The 16492-nt window shown below is 35.4% G+C and overlaps 1 long non-coding RNA gene across 1 annotated transcript; it reads right to left on the bottom strand.

Moving 5' to 3' along the window:
* Positions 1 to 7834: 7834 nt before the first annotated feature.
* LOC145563840 (uncharacterized) lies at positions 7835 to 10305 on the bottom strand. Its single transcript, XR_014094629.1, has 3 exons — positions 9862 to 10305; positions 9595 to 9714; positions 7835 to 8186 (listed from the first exon to the last, which is right to left on the bottom strand). It is a non-coding gene; the product is annotated as an uncharacterized LOC145563840 (long non-coding RNA).
* Positions 10306 to 16492: the final 6187 nt, after the last annotated feature.

The raw sequence follows: 16492 nt of genomic DNA, 5'->3' as shown, positions 1-16492 counted from the left end.
CTCAATGAGAGTGAACTAAACATGACATGACATCGTATGTCCAAGAAGTAATAATAAGCTAAATCAATTTCTATAATATACTTCTTAAATTGGAATACTTCCATTCTTTTACCTTCCAACTATATGAGGTTGTTTCTAATCAATTGAAATTGGTCCATTTAACTTGAAACATTTGTTGTTCATAACAACTTTTAGCATGTAAGTAGTTCTAGGTTTGAGAAGTAGCCACTTGTTTGCATTTCTTAACATATAACTTCTTAATGCTATCCTCATATATTCTTAAACCCTTTCCATTTGAGCCACTTAGAACATTTCTCTTAGGTTCAAAATGATGCTTTGCTTAACTTTTAAGCACTTTTCATGATTTTGCTAAGTCTATTCATTCATTATTCATATTAAAGTTTAATCAACTATTTAACTCCATATGAAATGGATGAAGAATAGTGTCATTTGATCAACTTTTGATCATAGAAATTTCCAATCACTTTCTTACATTCAATCATATTGAAGATAAGATATTTTATTGGACTTCTATACTTTTGTTTTTAGAGGGTTTGTATGTCCCATCTCATTATATCCCATGAAACGTTTTTCAAAATGAAGATGTGTAGGTATTTTACTAAACATTTTGAATAAAACCAAACCTTACACATGTGACACGGGTTCCTAAAACTTGCATTTTAGAACCATCTTAGAAAAATTGGAATATAGGTTTATGGATTATCTTTTAACCTTTTGAGAATGTTTCTCAACTTTATTTTCAATCGAGGAGATTCTATATAATAATAAAATAAGAACGACATGTTACTTATAAGTAAATGCAAAATTCAATTATGTTTAATAAAATTTAAAGTACCATAAGCGAGTTAAATTGGTAACTTTAAAACACTTCATTCAATTTAAATTATCCCAATTTGAATTAAGTGATTCCAAGACCCTTTATTTGTGTAATAATTGACCGAACTTTGGCCCTATCATCAATCATTACATTTTCAAGGTGAGTAAACTCTTTACTGATTACAACTCTTGTAACTCTTGGTTGAATAATTAACCATCACATGTTTAATTATTACCCTTTGCTTCAAGGTTCTAAACTCTTTAGGTAACCTTGTTGAGTATAACCAATTAAAATTGTAAAACTTGATTTACCCCAACTTTTCCAAGATATAAAATAACACTCAGCTTTGGCATGACCTATCATAAATATCAAAGGTTTATTGGGTTTTTAATTGGAAAAGAAACCTCAATATTACCGGGACTTAGATTCAGTATGTTGTGATTAATTTAGTGAAGCGCATCATCACAAACATCAATAAAATCTAACATGCATAATACACTGAATACATAAACATGACACAGTATGACCCCTAATCGTAAGAAAACTAATAAAGCAAATGCTCCCACTTGAACTTTCATGGATCTCATCCACCTTGCTCCTTTGGGCCTTTCGCTTCATGGGCTTCTTGGATTAACTGCAACATGTAATTCTACTCTATTCTATTTACTACTTAAATAAAATAAATAAAATTACAAAAATACTTTATCAGTTCGTAGACCGTACCTAGATTACAAAAATACATCACGATGCGCATCGTATTTAGCAACGTACTGGGCCATACTAGTCATTATATAGCAACATAATATCATATATTATAAAGATGCCACATAATAAATCACTCATGATGTTTTCCTAATCTACAACATCGAATGTTCATAATTAAGGAAACACGGCACCTAAATATCTCATATTTTAATTACTGCAATTAGATAATATCATATATTATTCATGACTATCAATAAAATATCATATATTTTAAATTAGCCATGAGATAGAATCAAGTCTTATTTTAATCTTAAAAGATAAATCATATTTATCCTCAAAGAATAACTTAACTAAAATAGGAGATTCTATCCTAATTACTAGCCAATCACAAAATTTAAATCAATTATATCCTAAAATAATTATGGGATAATCACATTATTTAAATCAATCTTTATCTTTTTGGAATATGCTCAAAATATCCTAACAAATCCTACCCAAAATTAACAACTTTAATTATGGATAATCATCAAAATTAACAAATTTAAATATGGATAATATCAAATTTAACAACTTTTGAAAGATTTGATTTTATCCTAAATAAAAGATTTTATTTCAAAACAGATCTATTTTATCCAAAAATAAATCACATTTATCTGAAATATTTTAAAATAAAAATAATAATAAATTTTTTTTTCTGAAAAAACCGTGCACCAGCCACCGCGGTGTGGCCAGCCTAAGCCGGCCACGGTGGCCGTACACCTGACGGTGTACACTGCCAGAGCAGCGGTGCCGCGCAACACTTTGCATGGTGCTGCTATAGGCTATTTTGAGCAGAATTAAATCACAATTAATCAAATTCCAAAAATTAAATCTCCATTTAATACAATGATTGAACCATATTTAAATTATTCTCCGTCTTAAGTGAATTAAATTTGTGGACATCAAAAGTTATGATCAATATGTGTAAATGCAAGAGGCTAACTGATTCCACTGTAGGGATTTAGGTACTCTAAGCGGAATTTCACGAATCATATTCGTTCGCACCTAAACAGGATCTACAAGCATAACACGTAAAGAATCACATAATACATACCTTTGATGCGTGATTTCCACAAGCGATTGACTGTCAATTAGGGAGATAATAGAGCCCCAAGCGTTGCTCCTCTACTTAGTCCACGGGATAGGAATGAACCTCCACTACTGCTAGCTAGTTGGGCACGAACACTTCGAACCACCTTCTACGGAGAGGGAAGGAGAAAATCGAGCCACGAACAACCACGACCACCACTGTGCACCACCGTGCACCGTACGCACCACCGGCGTGTGCAGTGATGAGGGAAGAGGAGAGAGTATGTGCGTGAGGCTAGGGTTTGGTTGCTAGAAAGTCTATTCTCAATTGACTGCTAATTGTGTTATATCAAACCCTAGGCAAGGTCTCTATTTATACATCATATGTATAATTAGAGCCCAAACCAAGCCCACAATATTCCCTCTTCAATCCCATATGGTTGGCCACTCCATGAGGCCCAATAATGGGCTTCTTTCTTTTGTTCAATCCAACACCCTTTTGTATGACCTTATAGGATCCATTCTATTGGGCTTTGCACTATTTGACTAGCCCAAAGATCATTGATCAGGTCTAGCAATAGATAATGACGACCCAAAAGAACGAACTTAATTATCTCCATAATTTGATCCATTATATATCTAGTAATTGCACTTGACGAAGACATAAATCTTTCAGACTATTGCTTACCTTAACTAGAATTTGACTCTCATCTCCCAAGATCGCGACCGAGCCAGTTAGGAAGGACAAAGGCATCTTTTTGGGGTGGTGATTTTTACTTTTCTAGGATAGTTTTCTTTTCTTTGTTTTGGGTTTACATTTGCCTTCTTGTTAACCATTTGAGCCATATACCTTTCTTTTCAAGCCATATCTTTGGCTTTTGAGCCTTTTTTTCATTCTTGTTTCCATCTTTGGTTTTTGTGAAGCATTTGGTCTTTATTGTTGGAGTAGTTGGTGGATGAGATTGATTATTCAGTTTTTATAATGTATGCAAGTTTGTGTTGTAAATATCTTGGGAATACACGGCATATCTAAAATTGAAAAAGTCGTCTATAGTTAAAAGAGGCGAGGATAATGCAATAAAGTAAAAAATAAAAAAAATGAAAAAAGTGAGAAAGAGCAAAGCAAATTCAAATGCTTTAGCAAAAGAAAAAATGAGAAAATTGAAAAAGTACAAAAATATTTTGATGTAAGCCTCTTTCTCCCTATTTTGAGCATTCGAGACAATGCCGTGTTTAAGCTTGGGTGGAAACGTTCTTACGCTTTTGTATATATGTTTGTGATTATGGCTTTGAATAAAATTGGGGGTGTTAGTGTTTTTGTTAGGTGATTACTTGTTTTTGGTGTTGAGATTTGGCCCATCTTTGCTTCACAATTTAGGTATACCACCAAATTTTAAATTTTAGCCTACTTTCACCCTTTTCGCCCTTGCATTACAACCTTTTCCAAGACCTTTTGACCTTTTTGGTTGAGTCACAAGTCGGCAAAGGGAGATGTGAATCAAGCCTATGGAGCGATTTGCATAGTCAAGATGTCGAGTAGCCTTGAAAATCTCTTCTTTTCCGGTTCCTTCAATGAATCATTGAGATGCTCGCTAAAGGTGGATTTAAAACTAGCAGGGGGAATATGGTAATATTATTTGTGATGAAGGTGAATTGTGTCTCATTAGTTCTCTATTCTTAGCATATCTTATGTTTTAATCAAGAATTCGATATCTTGGAACGTGCATACCCTTATTGTATAGAAATTTGTTTATTCACTTGCATTTGATCATTTGTAAAAGTCCATTTCAAAAGCTTTTGGTTTCACTTTTTCCTTTTTGATTTTACTTTCCTTTTTATGTTTTGCCTCATTTTCAGCTTTAAGATTTATGAGTTAAACTCTTTGGATACCGTTACGAGACTTCACTCGTCCTCATTGGCGACTTTGGGGTTTAAAGGTCTTGTTGTAGCTAAAAACAACCGTGATTCCTACGAAAGTGAGTTTTAGTGTACATTCTTATCCTCTTCTTTCCATTTTCTTGTTTGAATATGTTTTTCATCCAATTCCTACATGCTTTTGTTTTGCTCGAGGACGAGCAAAAGTCTAGCTTAGGGGAATTTGGTGATTGTCATTTATGGAAATCATTTAGCCTCTTTTAAGATGATTTTTAATCGCTTTTATAGCTCTTTTATCCCTTTTTATTTTGTTTTATATTTCTTTTCTCTAGTTTGCGCTTTTCTTAGTTTTTTTTCCTGTTTTCTTGCATTTCTTGGTTTATTTCGCCTTTTCTCTTTTATTTGTTTGCTTTTCTTTGATTTTGGGAGAAAGGTGATGTCCGAGGATCTCCATGGCTTTTTCTCGGGATTTGTAAGACTCAAGATGCAATCCAGTCTCTCCCTTTGAAGCTCAAGTGTTAAGGGGTGCAAGGTCCAAGCCTTCTAGGCCGCGTTCTCAAGATGCGTGGGCGTAAAAAATGGTGCGGAACCCGCCGTGGGGGCCATTGGAATCTGCCACCCTTAATGTTCATCAAGTGGAGTGCACGAATGCATCGATGGATGCACGAGAGAAGCTGCCCTACTCCTAGGCGCGGGGCGCGCACGAAGCTGGCACGAGCGCGCAGAGCAGGGGCACAGGCGCACAGCCCTTTTTTCTTCGTTCCATACCCATTTCTCCGCGGTCGCGCATTATGAGAACAAGGCGCTCCTGTACGGGTTCTTTTTGGACGTCTAACTAACTTCTCCTTTGTTAGTTTTACTATTTATAGTTTTTCTTCCTTTTTAGATAGAGAATTAGACTAGAATTGTATTAGAATTTAATTTAGATTAGATTTTTAGAGAGAGAAGCTCTTATCGGGGAAACTTTGGTTCTTAGATTCTAGAGAGAGAAACTTGGTGATTTGATGATTGCTACTTCTAATCTTCATCCTCTTTTATTTTGAATATAGTTTTGTAAGAATTCTTTTCTCTTTAATGGAATTTTAGTGTTTGATTCTTGATATTTGGTTGAATTTCTAGTTGAATGTTTGATTAAATTTTTGATAATTTGCATACAATGTTGATGATGAAATTGGTGATTCATTTATAGTTTTGCTATTCAATTTTGCAATGTGTAATGAGTAGATTGCTTGCTAGGGATGTGGTGAAGCATGTATAAGTGATAATTCATAGCTAATTAGGGGATTTTGATTGATTTGATTTTGTGATTAAATTGGTTGGTAGAAATTGTGCATGTGTTTGATGTGTTGAGGAGTGATCAACCTTAATTATCAAGCTAGATTGCATTGTAGTTTTCATTGATAAGACACATTGATTTAGAAGCTACTCTTATCAATTGAACTTGTCTCGTGATGTTCTTATGTTAGACATTCATAGAGACCACTAGTTTGACGCCTAGGAAATAGCTTTTTAAGTGCTTTTGATCGCATTTACTACTTTCCCTCGCATTATTCGATTTATTGATTTCGTATTCAATTAGCATGATTGTCATGAATGCATGTGGATACTAATTCCCTAGTATCCTTGATATCGTTTTTCATATTCAAATAGTAGTGTTGATTAGTTTGTTTTAGACCAAACCGTTTACCTAGACTTCGGAATAGCTTGACTTAAGATCATAGCTTTTACTGACATTCTTTTGGGTTCGACTCGGACTTACTCCTATACTAAGGATATTGCCTATGGAATTACACTCATATAGGGCACACTTAGAGTACTCATACTATCTTAGATAAGTAAGTTTTAGGTTATTGCTGGACTCACAATGTCATGTTGTTGTGAGCAAATATACGCAATAGGTATCTATAATAGGTGCCTCTAGCTAACCACTCGTCCACCTCAATATACCTATTGCAACAATGTTGTAGATGATAGTAGTGTATTACGGGAAGGAAATGTGTCCTCGTCTCTCGTGCAATTACTAATATAATATGGATTGTATTATGGAGATAATAAGTTCGTCTAGTTGGGTCGTCTTTACGTCTTGCTAGAGACCAATATTGATCATTGGGTTAAATCAATGCCAACTAAATGGATCCTATGAGGTCCCATGGAACAGTGTTAGGTCGAACAAGAATACCGAGTCCAAAAGTTGGGCTTAGTGAATGACTGGCCATAAGGAGTAATAGAGGAATAAGTCTTGCCCTAATTAGATAATATGATTATATAATAAAGGGCTTGGGAAAAAATAAAATAGACGTTCATCTTTCACAAAGAGACAACGTAATATTTTTTTTTTCTTTTCCTCTATCTCAACCGGTTAGAAGTTCTCCATAGAAGAGGCGATTAATCTCTCCCGTCAAACTAGCATTGGTGGAGGTTCGATCTACACTTGTGGACCAATGTTAGAGGAGCAACAATTAGGGCTCTAAAACTAGTTTAGGTATGGTTAATTAATTCATGTAAAATAGTTTTATATGATTTAGGATTTATTTTAGGAAATTTTACAAAAAACCACCTTTTAAATCTTGTTTATTTTCATATAAAAAAATGTTGCAAAAGACCACCAATTTAAAATTTTTTTTTGCAAATTACCACAATTCAATGTAAAACAATTGATAAATTTGCCTTAAAAAGTGGTAATTTGCAAAAAAAAAATTAAAATTGGTGATCTTTTACAAAAAAATTTTTAAAAGGTGGTTATATGCAAAAAACAAGATTTAAAAGGTGGTTTTTTTTGCAAAATTTCCTTTACTTTATATTAAAAGCCCTAAATTAATTAAAAATAGAGATTTTAGATTAATTTCTGAATTAGGCATAATGAGTTAATGTTTAATTTCATTTACACTACTACAAAATAAGCAATAGAGAACGCCTGGAATCAGCAATATAGAACGCCTTAGAGGTGTACTTCTAGTGGGTTGTCTTATAAAGTATACGAGACGCTTATTTGAGGCGTTCTATATGCTATACAATACAAGACGCCCATCATGGATGGGCGCTTCTTATTCTATGTACAAAATATATAAAACTCAAAGAAAAAAGAACAGTCATCTTAGGAAAGGCGTTCTCTATTAGTATATAAAGAGAAAACCTATCTTAGATGACAGTTTTCTTTTCCGTATTTTTGTTTTTAAAAAAAAAATATTATTATTATTATTATTATTATTATTATTATAATAATAATAATAATAATAATAATAATAATAATAATAATAATAATAATAATAATAATAATAATAATAATAATAATAATAGTAATAAATAAATAAATAAATAAATAAAAGATAAATATGATACGTAGTACTTCATTTCCATTTGATTTTATCCAACTTTAAGATCAAATTCAAAGACAAACAAGCTTACATTAACTCCTTTTAAAATTTGTTACAATAATAAAACTTGAACATAAATATAAGATGTCTTCCATTATTAAATGGAATGAACTCAGGGCTTCTATTACTGTCAAACAGTAGCGCAATCAACCACATACTTTTGATGAAAATCTTGGACTCTAACTCTAAGATGATTTCCTTGTACCCATATACCTTCTAGCCAACCTCAAAACAAACAATAAGGCCTTTTCTTCAGCTATCTCAAGCGTCCAATAAGACCGAGATCTTCTCTAAGGTTGCAATAAGTAGACCAATCCACTCTTCATCTGCGAGCGAGGCCTCATCATTAATTTTAACTTTGTCAGCAGGAGGTGCACACAATTTATTTGGGCATGTAGGAGGATAAAGACCAACTGCATTATGAATTCTGGTGGGACACTTTTCATGTTCTTCATAAAAACTAATATGTGGTCAAATAAACAATTCATAAAAAAATAAAAAGGATTCATGAGTTTGAGAAGAAACATTAAATCTAGCTTAATTTAATTTTAAAGTAACTCATAGTAAGACAAAAAGTTTTGTTAATTTGTTAAGTATTACTACTATATAGTCATCTGCATTACAATAGCAATCCAAACAGATATAATAATGCTCATATAATCCCTCTAGTAAAGATTTACTTTATGTTGCATATATAAGGTACCTTGAAAAAAACTCAAGGTTATATAAGGTACCAAACTAAGAAAATTCATAAGCCATAGTTCTTTATAAAATCTGAGTTACACCTGAAGGTACCTAAATAAAGGTATTTCAAAACTAGCTTTTATAAGGAGAGAGGAAATGAAAATAATAGATAGAAGTCCAATGCAATGCATTACAAAAGCCAGCAGGATACCAAAGAAAATGCTTTGAGTTAGCAACAGAAACAAATTGAACAAAATATAACATTTGAAAAGAGATTAGATAAAAAAAAAAAACTCACACAACCAAATCCAAGAAAAGAGTAACCCAATGTGAACCAGATCAAAATTTGCAGTCAGTTCTTAAAGAGAGGCATTCACCTCATGTTTTGTGCAAGCTGGTTTGTCAATCTAGATAGAATAATGGTTTTGATTCAACAAACTTCAACTTCTTAATCTTGCGGCTGGTGCAAGCATAATGGAATATTTGTCTAATTAGACAACATTCTCTTTGGTTTAAATGTAGCATAGATCACATGTCTGATGAGCAATAACTTATACTACAATCACCTTTCCAACATGAATTGTAGTTTAAACTAGCAAAGACTGTAAGTTCAGTCAGAATATCAAGCCTATTAAGACACTTGAATTCAGATAGAGAAAACTATTGTAGTATACATTATTTCCTCCCAGTTCTTTTCAACCCAAAATAAAACCTATCTTTGCTAATAATCAACAATAGACAAATACACAACTACAACATTACTAGTATTTTCCTGCTCCACGGTGGGGTAGTTAGCTTATAGTTCTATAAAAATTAACAAAAACACAACCTAAAACTAATCAACTAAATTCGAATTCAATTACAAAACTAATCAATCAAATTCAAGGACCTGACTTGGATTCATGCCACGCACACTTAAATCATGGTGATGCAATTAGCTACCAATTTTAAATTTTGCACATAAATCAACTAAATGAGCTACTGATTTCAAAATTTGCACAAATAAATCATTGTTGTAACTGAATATGATCAGCAAGTTAATGCGATTACCCAACTCGTGTGGTCGATGTGGAACTTTTCCATAAAAATGAACATTAAGGCATCGATTAGTGATTCTTGATCCGACACCATCAGCTCCGACGAACATCGCACCGTAGGTGTGGTTCACCCCTGTATAATCGTAAAATGACTTGTTAACATTTGATTAATTTAAAAAAAAATTTGATATCAATCATAAAATTAGAAACTGTAACCTAGAAATGCAGATTATAAAGAGATAAGATAAGATTTTCAGGTTTTTTTCAATAGATGAAAGACCTCTCGTAACTCGAAAGTGATCGAGTTCAACTATGAACTTCAGCAGCAAAGTGGATTCCATCGTTGTCTATAATTTTAGAGAGGTAAACGGTCCCGATGTTGTTGGAACCGAGGCTAGAGAGGAAGCAGTCGGAGAAGGAGAGAGAAGACAGGGAATTTATGGCGGACTAGCGAGGGTCAGAAGAGAGAGAGGGAGGGGTTGTGGTGGTGGGATGAGGAGGCGGTTGTCCAAGTTATGGTGGTGGTTTCGGAGGAGGAGGAAGAGGTGCTGCGTGGTGATGGTGGAGTTGAAGCTCTTTGACTGGAGATCGCCGATGAGTTCGTCGACTGGTGGAGGTTGATTGGGGTTTTCGGTTGGGTGAGGGTTGATCCATGGAGGAGGAGAGAGAGAGGAGAGAGAATGAGAGTGAGGGAGAGGAGGAGACCTGGAATGAAACGGCGGTGATGAAGAGTTAGGTAAAAAAAAAAAAAACAGGAGAGATGAAAATTGGAAGTTATGATTATTGTGTGAGTTAGTTTTATTTATTTATTTATTATTATGTTAAACTCAAATAGAACAGTTAACTGTGAAAGGCGTTTTATATTATTAGCAAGTCACATTTTTATTAAAAAAATAACAAAATTAGATAGAGCATTTAACTAGAGTAGGCGTTCTATATGATATAACATATATGACGTTCATCTATCCTAAGCGTTTTATATAATTCTAGAGAACGCCTATTCAACTTGACAGTTTTGTATTAAGTGTTAGTTTTTCCACTTTTTGTGGTAGTGTTAGACCAATTAATTAATTTTACAAAAGTTGTAGATTTAATTAACTAAAAAAAAAAGTATTAGAGGTTGAGTGGGAGCAGCCACGGCTGGGTGGCACAGTCACCGCTGGTGGGCCACGGTGGTTGCTCCGGTGGTCAGGTTGAGCGGAAGGCGGAGCTAGGGGAGGGCAGGTTCTAAAATGTGCAACAATTGAACGGTTTTAGCCTCTGTTCTATAGGCTGGCGTGGCTAAGCACTTCGTCTGGCTGCACAGCTAGCCGTGACTGCGGCTGGGCCCCGGCCAGGACGCGGTAGGGGCTGCGACGTGGCTGGGAAGGGTGCTTTGTTACGGCGGCTAGTGCGGAGTCTGGGGATGGGTTGTGACCGGAGCACAAGAGTTACACAGCTATGGTGGCTGCCCTGCTGGCTGGCGTGGTTGGGCATGTTGCTTGGCTATGTGAACCAGTGATGTTATAGCCAACTAGCGATGTTGTTGCTAGGCTACCGCCTGGCTGCGACCGTCGGCTGTTGCGGTGGCCGGGCTCCGGCTTGGCTGTTGTGGTGGCTGGGACGTGGCTGGACAGTCAGTTCAGTCACGTATCCCCTGTTTTTCAAAAAAAAAATGTTTTAATTAGTTTTAGAATTTTGAAATTTAATATTTAATTATGGATAAGTTTTGAAATCTGAGTTTTAGGAGATTTTTGAGTAATTCCAATGATGATTATTTGACTTAGTTTATGTGATAATTCCATAGTTTGATTTTTTAATTGAATTAAAATTGAATGATTGGATAGTGATTAGGATGGAATTTTAAATTGGTTAAGATAATCCTAGAGTATAAATGTGATTTATTTTCTAAGATTATATATTAATTTGATTTCATTTCATGCCTAATTTAAATATATGATATTTTTATTATGGTAATGAATAATATGGAGACATTATCTAATCACGTCTTAAAATATGTGATATTTTGGAATATACGTTGCATTAATTAAGAATATCTAATATATTAGTTTAGGCAAAGTATGCTACGTGATTTATTATGTGGCAATTGTATGTAGATATATGATTGCTATAAATAACTAGTATGGCCCAAGATTTAAATTAGAAAATACGATCTGCGTATAGTTAAGTATTTTTGTATATAAATTTTGTTTGATCGGGGGAGTTTTAGAATTCAACGACCTAGAATTACCCTCCGTCACTGATAAAGAGCCCAGAAATGGCAGTGAACTGCACCTGCCCAGCGACCTGAAGGACACCAACGATTAAACTCCAAGGACGGAGATCGATCTATGAAAACACAACCACATGAAAACGTCACTTGAGAAAGTATATATATTATTAAAAAATGTGTGTTGTCTAAATCATACTCACCGACACACGTGTCGCTGAAAGGATCCTTTCGCGAAAGTCGCTGGCTATAGTAGCTCGCTTCTTCTTTATCGTGGCCAAGCTATGGCCGATAGGGAAACGAGCCTCACCGAGTATCCCCGGGGCTAAAAGAGGCAGGTACGAGTATCCCTAAGCCTAAAAAAGAGAATACAACATGACCAAAGGAGCCATAAAAAGAAAATAAATAAAAGAAAAATATGAAATAAACACATACCTCGAGAATACGACCGTGTCATGAAATAGAAATCTGAGGCACCTAAGTAGTTGCCGCGGAATCCATCACCCAGGTCGCTTTCCCTATAGTCGAAGCATACAGGCATACGACACCTCCGCCCAACTCAAGTTACCTGCTTGCCCCAAATCACTAAGGAAAATAAGTAACCCGATGGCGAAATGCTCTCCCCGATCACTCAAGATAATGACTGAAAGAACGTGGGCAATATATATCCGAGCCAACTGCTCAAGAGTCCACTACCGATCAACGTCGTTAGCCGACAGCTTGTCGGCAAGAATCGAGTACGGATAATACTACGCATACATGTGATGGGCCGCCGCAAGACGGTCCCCCACAAGGTCATGCAGTTTCTCGTCTGACCCCTTAACGGCCTGTATAACCACGAGCTCACCTTTGAAAGGAAAACGCGTAATCATAGAGAAATCCTAAGGGGTAACTATCATCTCCCCCTACGGGAAGTGAAGAGTGTTGGTAAAATCCCACAAAAACTCCAACAACCTGCAAAGGAAAGCTGACGACGCAAGCTGACTAGATAAATCCCGAAGACCGCCAGATGGGGCTGATCCCCGAAAGCTCCACCACTTCCTTCACCACCTCGGGTAGTCTCTCGAAACTACATCTCAAGTCTTAAGTCACCAGAGCCATACAGACGCATGCTAGGCTCGTTCTAAAAATATGTATAAAAAAATTCGATTATGACTTCTAAAAAAAAGAAAATACGATTAATTATCCTTTATTCATTTCCTGGTTAGTTCATTAAAACTTATTTACGAACACAAGTCAACACAAATGGTTAGTTTAATCATAAGTAAGAATGCACAAGTAAGAGATGCACTAGTAGTCACAACATGATGTAATGAGTTTGCAACCTAACCATAGCTCAAGTTCTTTAAAGTTTAAGGATTATGGTAGTCAAAAGAGGGTACATGGTTATGAGTCGGGATGCATCGCGCGGAAGCCTTACCTTTGGAAGGGTAGGCGCATATGGATAGGACCCCGCAAGTTAAACTTGTTTCCATGGTTTGGTGAATTCACAAACTCAGATGTACCCATTCTTGCACGGAGCGTTCGATTGGGTAGATGGAGTGTGAATTCCCAAGGGCTAAAGCCTTATGTAGAACACCTATGAGTTTCAACAAGGAAAAACTCAATCGGGAAGTAAAATCGGTAAAAACAAGAAGGCAGATTTCTAACTCAGTATTAGAAGAACTTGGCGTAAGAACATAGGGTCTATCACACAGCGATGACCCCATCACGTCGCGATGAAGCCATCGCATGGCGATGGACACTGTTGTCTCGCGAAAGTTCCTACACTCCTCGACCTCTTTCTGTGTTCTCGGGATTTTCTGTGTTTCGGTGGGTTGGTGAGGTTGGATGTACAGGGGTGGGTGTGACTTTCTTTTTTTTCTTTTTTTTTTAATTTTAGCGACGGCTTATGACGGTCGCTAATTCCAATTTTGCGACCGATAATTAAACCGGTCACAATTACATATATTTGCGACCGTTTTCCAAACGGTCATTGAAAATATTAAAAACGGTCGCAAAAAATCTGCGACTGTTAAACGGTCGTAATTTTGTGTTTTTGCGACCACGAAAATAACGACCACCATGTTACGACCGTTGACGGTCGCAATTATTTTCAGCGACCGTTTTTTTTATTTTCAATGACCGTCAGAGACGGTCGCAATTTTGCCGAATTTTATTAGTGATAAATGATTGGGGTATTTATAGGGGTAGGGATCTGAGCCTTTTTAGGGTTTGTACCCTAGAATGTCGTTTTCTGGTTGGCGGCGCAATTAGGTTGGGATACGTGTCCTTGGGAAGCGTCGTTTTGCGGCTTTCTCGGGATTTAGGCCTCCTGATGTAAAGAGGCCCCTTTTTCTCTCTTATTCAGGTGCTCTTAAATAAGGTTGTATAGGTGGCTTCCTCCTATAGTGATACGTGTCGCCATCTGATTGGGCCACTTGTCACAAGGGGATTGGTCCACGTGTTGGGGTAATTTTTACCCCAAACAACTGTGATCATACATTTAAGCATGGTGGCACCCAAATGGAAACTAGAATAAAAGAGTCTCCAACAAGTTTTAGAAACTTAAAAGCCATCCACGGTTATGAAGGTTACACCCCATTCACGATCGCATAGATCACTAACTCCATAGTGGTCCTAAACCATGACTAGATATTCGAGGACGATGGTACGAATTCAACCTAAAAGAGATTGAACTTGCCCTAAATAGGCCTCTACTTTATTCTTCTCATATTCATGTGCGCTTTTCGATCAACATACAATCATTATATTAATCCTAAGCATATTTAATCTACGTTAGTTGATTATTAATGCACAAATTAATCTATTATTGGCGATCACTTGAATTAAAATCATATTAGCCTAAATTAAAATTATTAATTATCTTATTAAGCTTGATTTCAAGTACAAATTCCCTTTAATTATGCAAGACAGGCGTGATCAAGTAATAACAATAAATCATCATCATAATCTTAAAGCATAATATTAGCAATATCCTAGGCATGATATTAACATGATTAATAACAAATCCTAGCATGTCACTAAACAATAAGAATCAAAGCTTTATCCTTAACATGATACTAGAAAGCCATACAGATATCCTAACATGATACTAGGAACAAATATAATAATCTAATCATGATTTCTATGGGAATAATTAAGTAATTAAATTACTTACTTTGATGTCTCGTACCTCTTTCTATCAAAACAATACACACGTTAGTAACTTCAATAAAGATTAAATCAAACAATTAAAATAATAATTGTAATATGGATTTTGGACCAAACCCTCAGAACTATCAACCTATCACGTCGAGGTCTAAGGCAACTTCGAGCTTAGCTAGGTGTGTCTAAATCTCGTGAATGAGTAATCGTGACAAATCAAGAAATATAAAACGGAGGTGTGTTTATGTAGCTAGGCTTAGAAAATAAAGAGAGAGAAAGAATAGGCTTTAGCTAAAAGAGAGAGAAGAGATGATGATTCTAGGTCAGTAAAAACGGAGGAAATTATCCCCTATTTATAGAGAAAAACGACTGAAAAGATCAAAGAACGATTAGAATTCCATCCGGAATAAAACAGGTTTTAGCGCGTAGCGATAGATTCATCGCGTCGCTATGGGGGTGTCGCATCGCGATATTTCTATCGATGTGCGATGGATCCATTGTTGCGTGACACTTTTCAGAAGATAAGATCCGTACCGAATTCGACATCCAATTAAATTGGGTTAGTCAAATATCTGTACTTATCTCTTTTAAATCAGAATTAAATCTATTTAAACACATGTTTTATCCGACATAAAATTTCTTTATCATTATCATTTCAAATATAGGATAATTAGAATCTAAAACAACCTTATAGAACATTCCAGAAGCTTAAGATATATCCTAATATTTTTAGAAATATAATTAATATTAATGGACCCTCCACATGATCATTGGGTCCAACATATAAGGCTAAAATTGGGCCTAGTTTAGTATTTTGGCCATAACTTCTTCTTTATTACTCAGAATTAGGCTTATAATATATCGTTGGAAAGCTCTTTTCAACCCCATCCAACTACACAATTATTGGAACCAGATTATTGACCAAACTAAACTGGATTAGACGTTATTCATAAAGGATACGAAATGAATGATTTTCGAAATGCAAAATGAATTATTTTGAATTAAAACATTTTAGAAAAGGAGAAATTCACGAGACTCTTCAGCGTTTCACCTTACTCGATATTCAATGATGTGAAACATACTCATCACTGGGTTTTGTTTTTAGGGAGACACAATCAGGTGTCTACACCTATATTATCAAAGGCCTTAATAACACCTTAAATAACTTCTCTATAATAATTTGGAGCTCTCCTAGGCACCCCACCGGGAACGGGAGATTGTAGGTAGTTTGTATCATAAAAAAAAAAAAAGAATTGAGAGCAAATCCTAAGCAATGCATAGGTATATTCAATTTCTCCCACAAGACAAAAGAATCTCATTCAGTTTTTCCCGGTCGGCATGATGTTTATTATTCTTCATTACATCATTAATTTCAGCAATCATGTAGTCCATTTTTTCATACAATTCCCCCATTTTATGCCACCATTAGCGAACTTTATCATCAAATATATAAGAGTGGTGATGGCCAAAATATTGTCAACTTCATCCTAAAAATCATTATCAAGTATAGTTGTTGCCACTTCCTTTTCCTAATTATTTTGTATGCTCATCTCCA

Source organism: Chenopodium album, chromosome 10 (assembly GCF_948465745.1).
Source record: "Chenopodium album chromosome 10, dcCheAlbu1.1, whole genome shotgun sequence".
NCBI classification, from domain to species: Eukaryota; Viridiplantae; Streptophyta; class Magnoliopsida; order Caryophyllales; family Amaranthaceae; genus Chenopodium; species Chenopodium album.
This window is presented reverse-complemented; position numbering and strand designations above follow the sequence as displayed.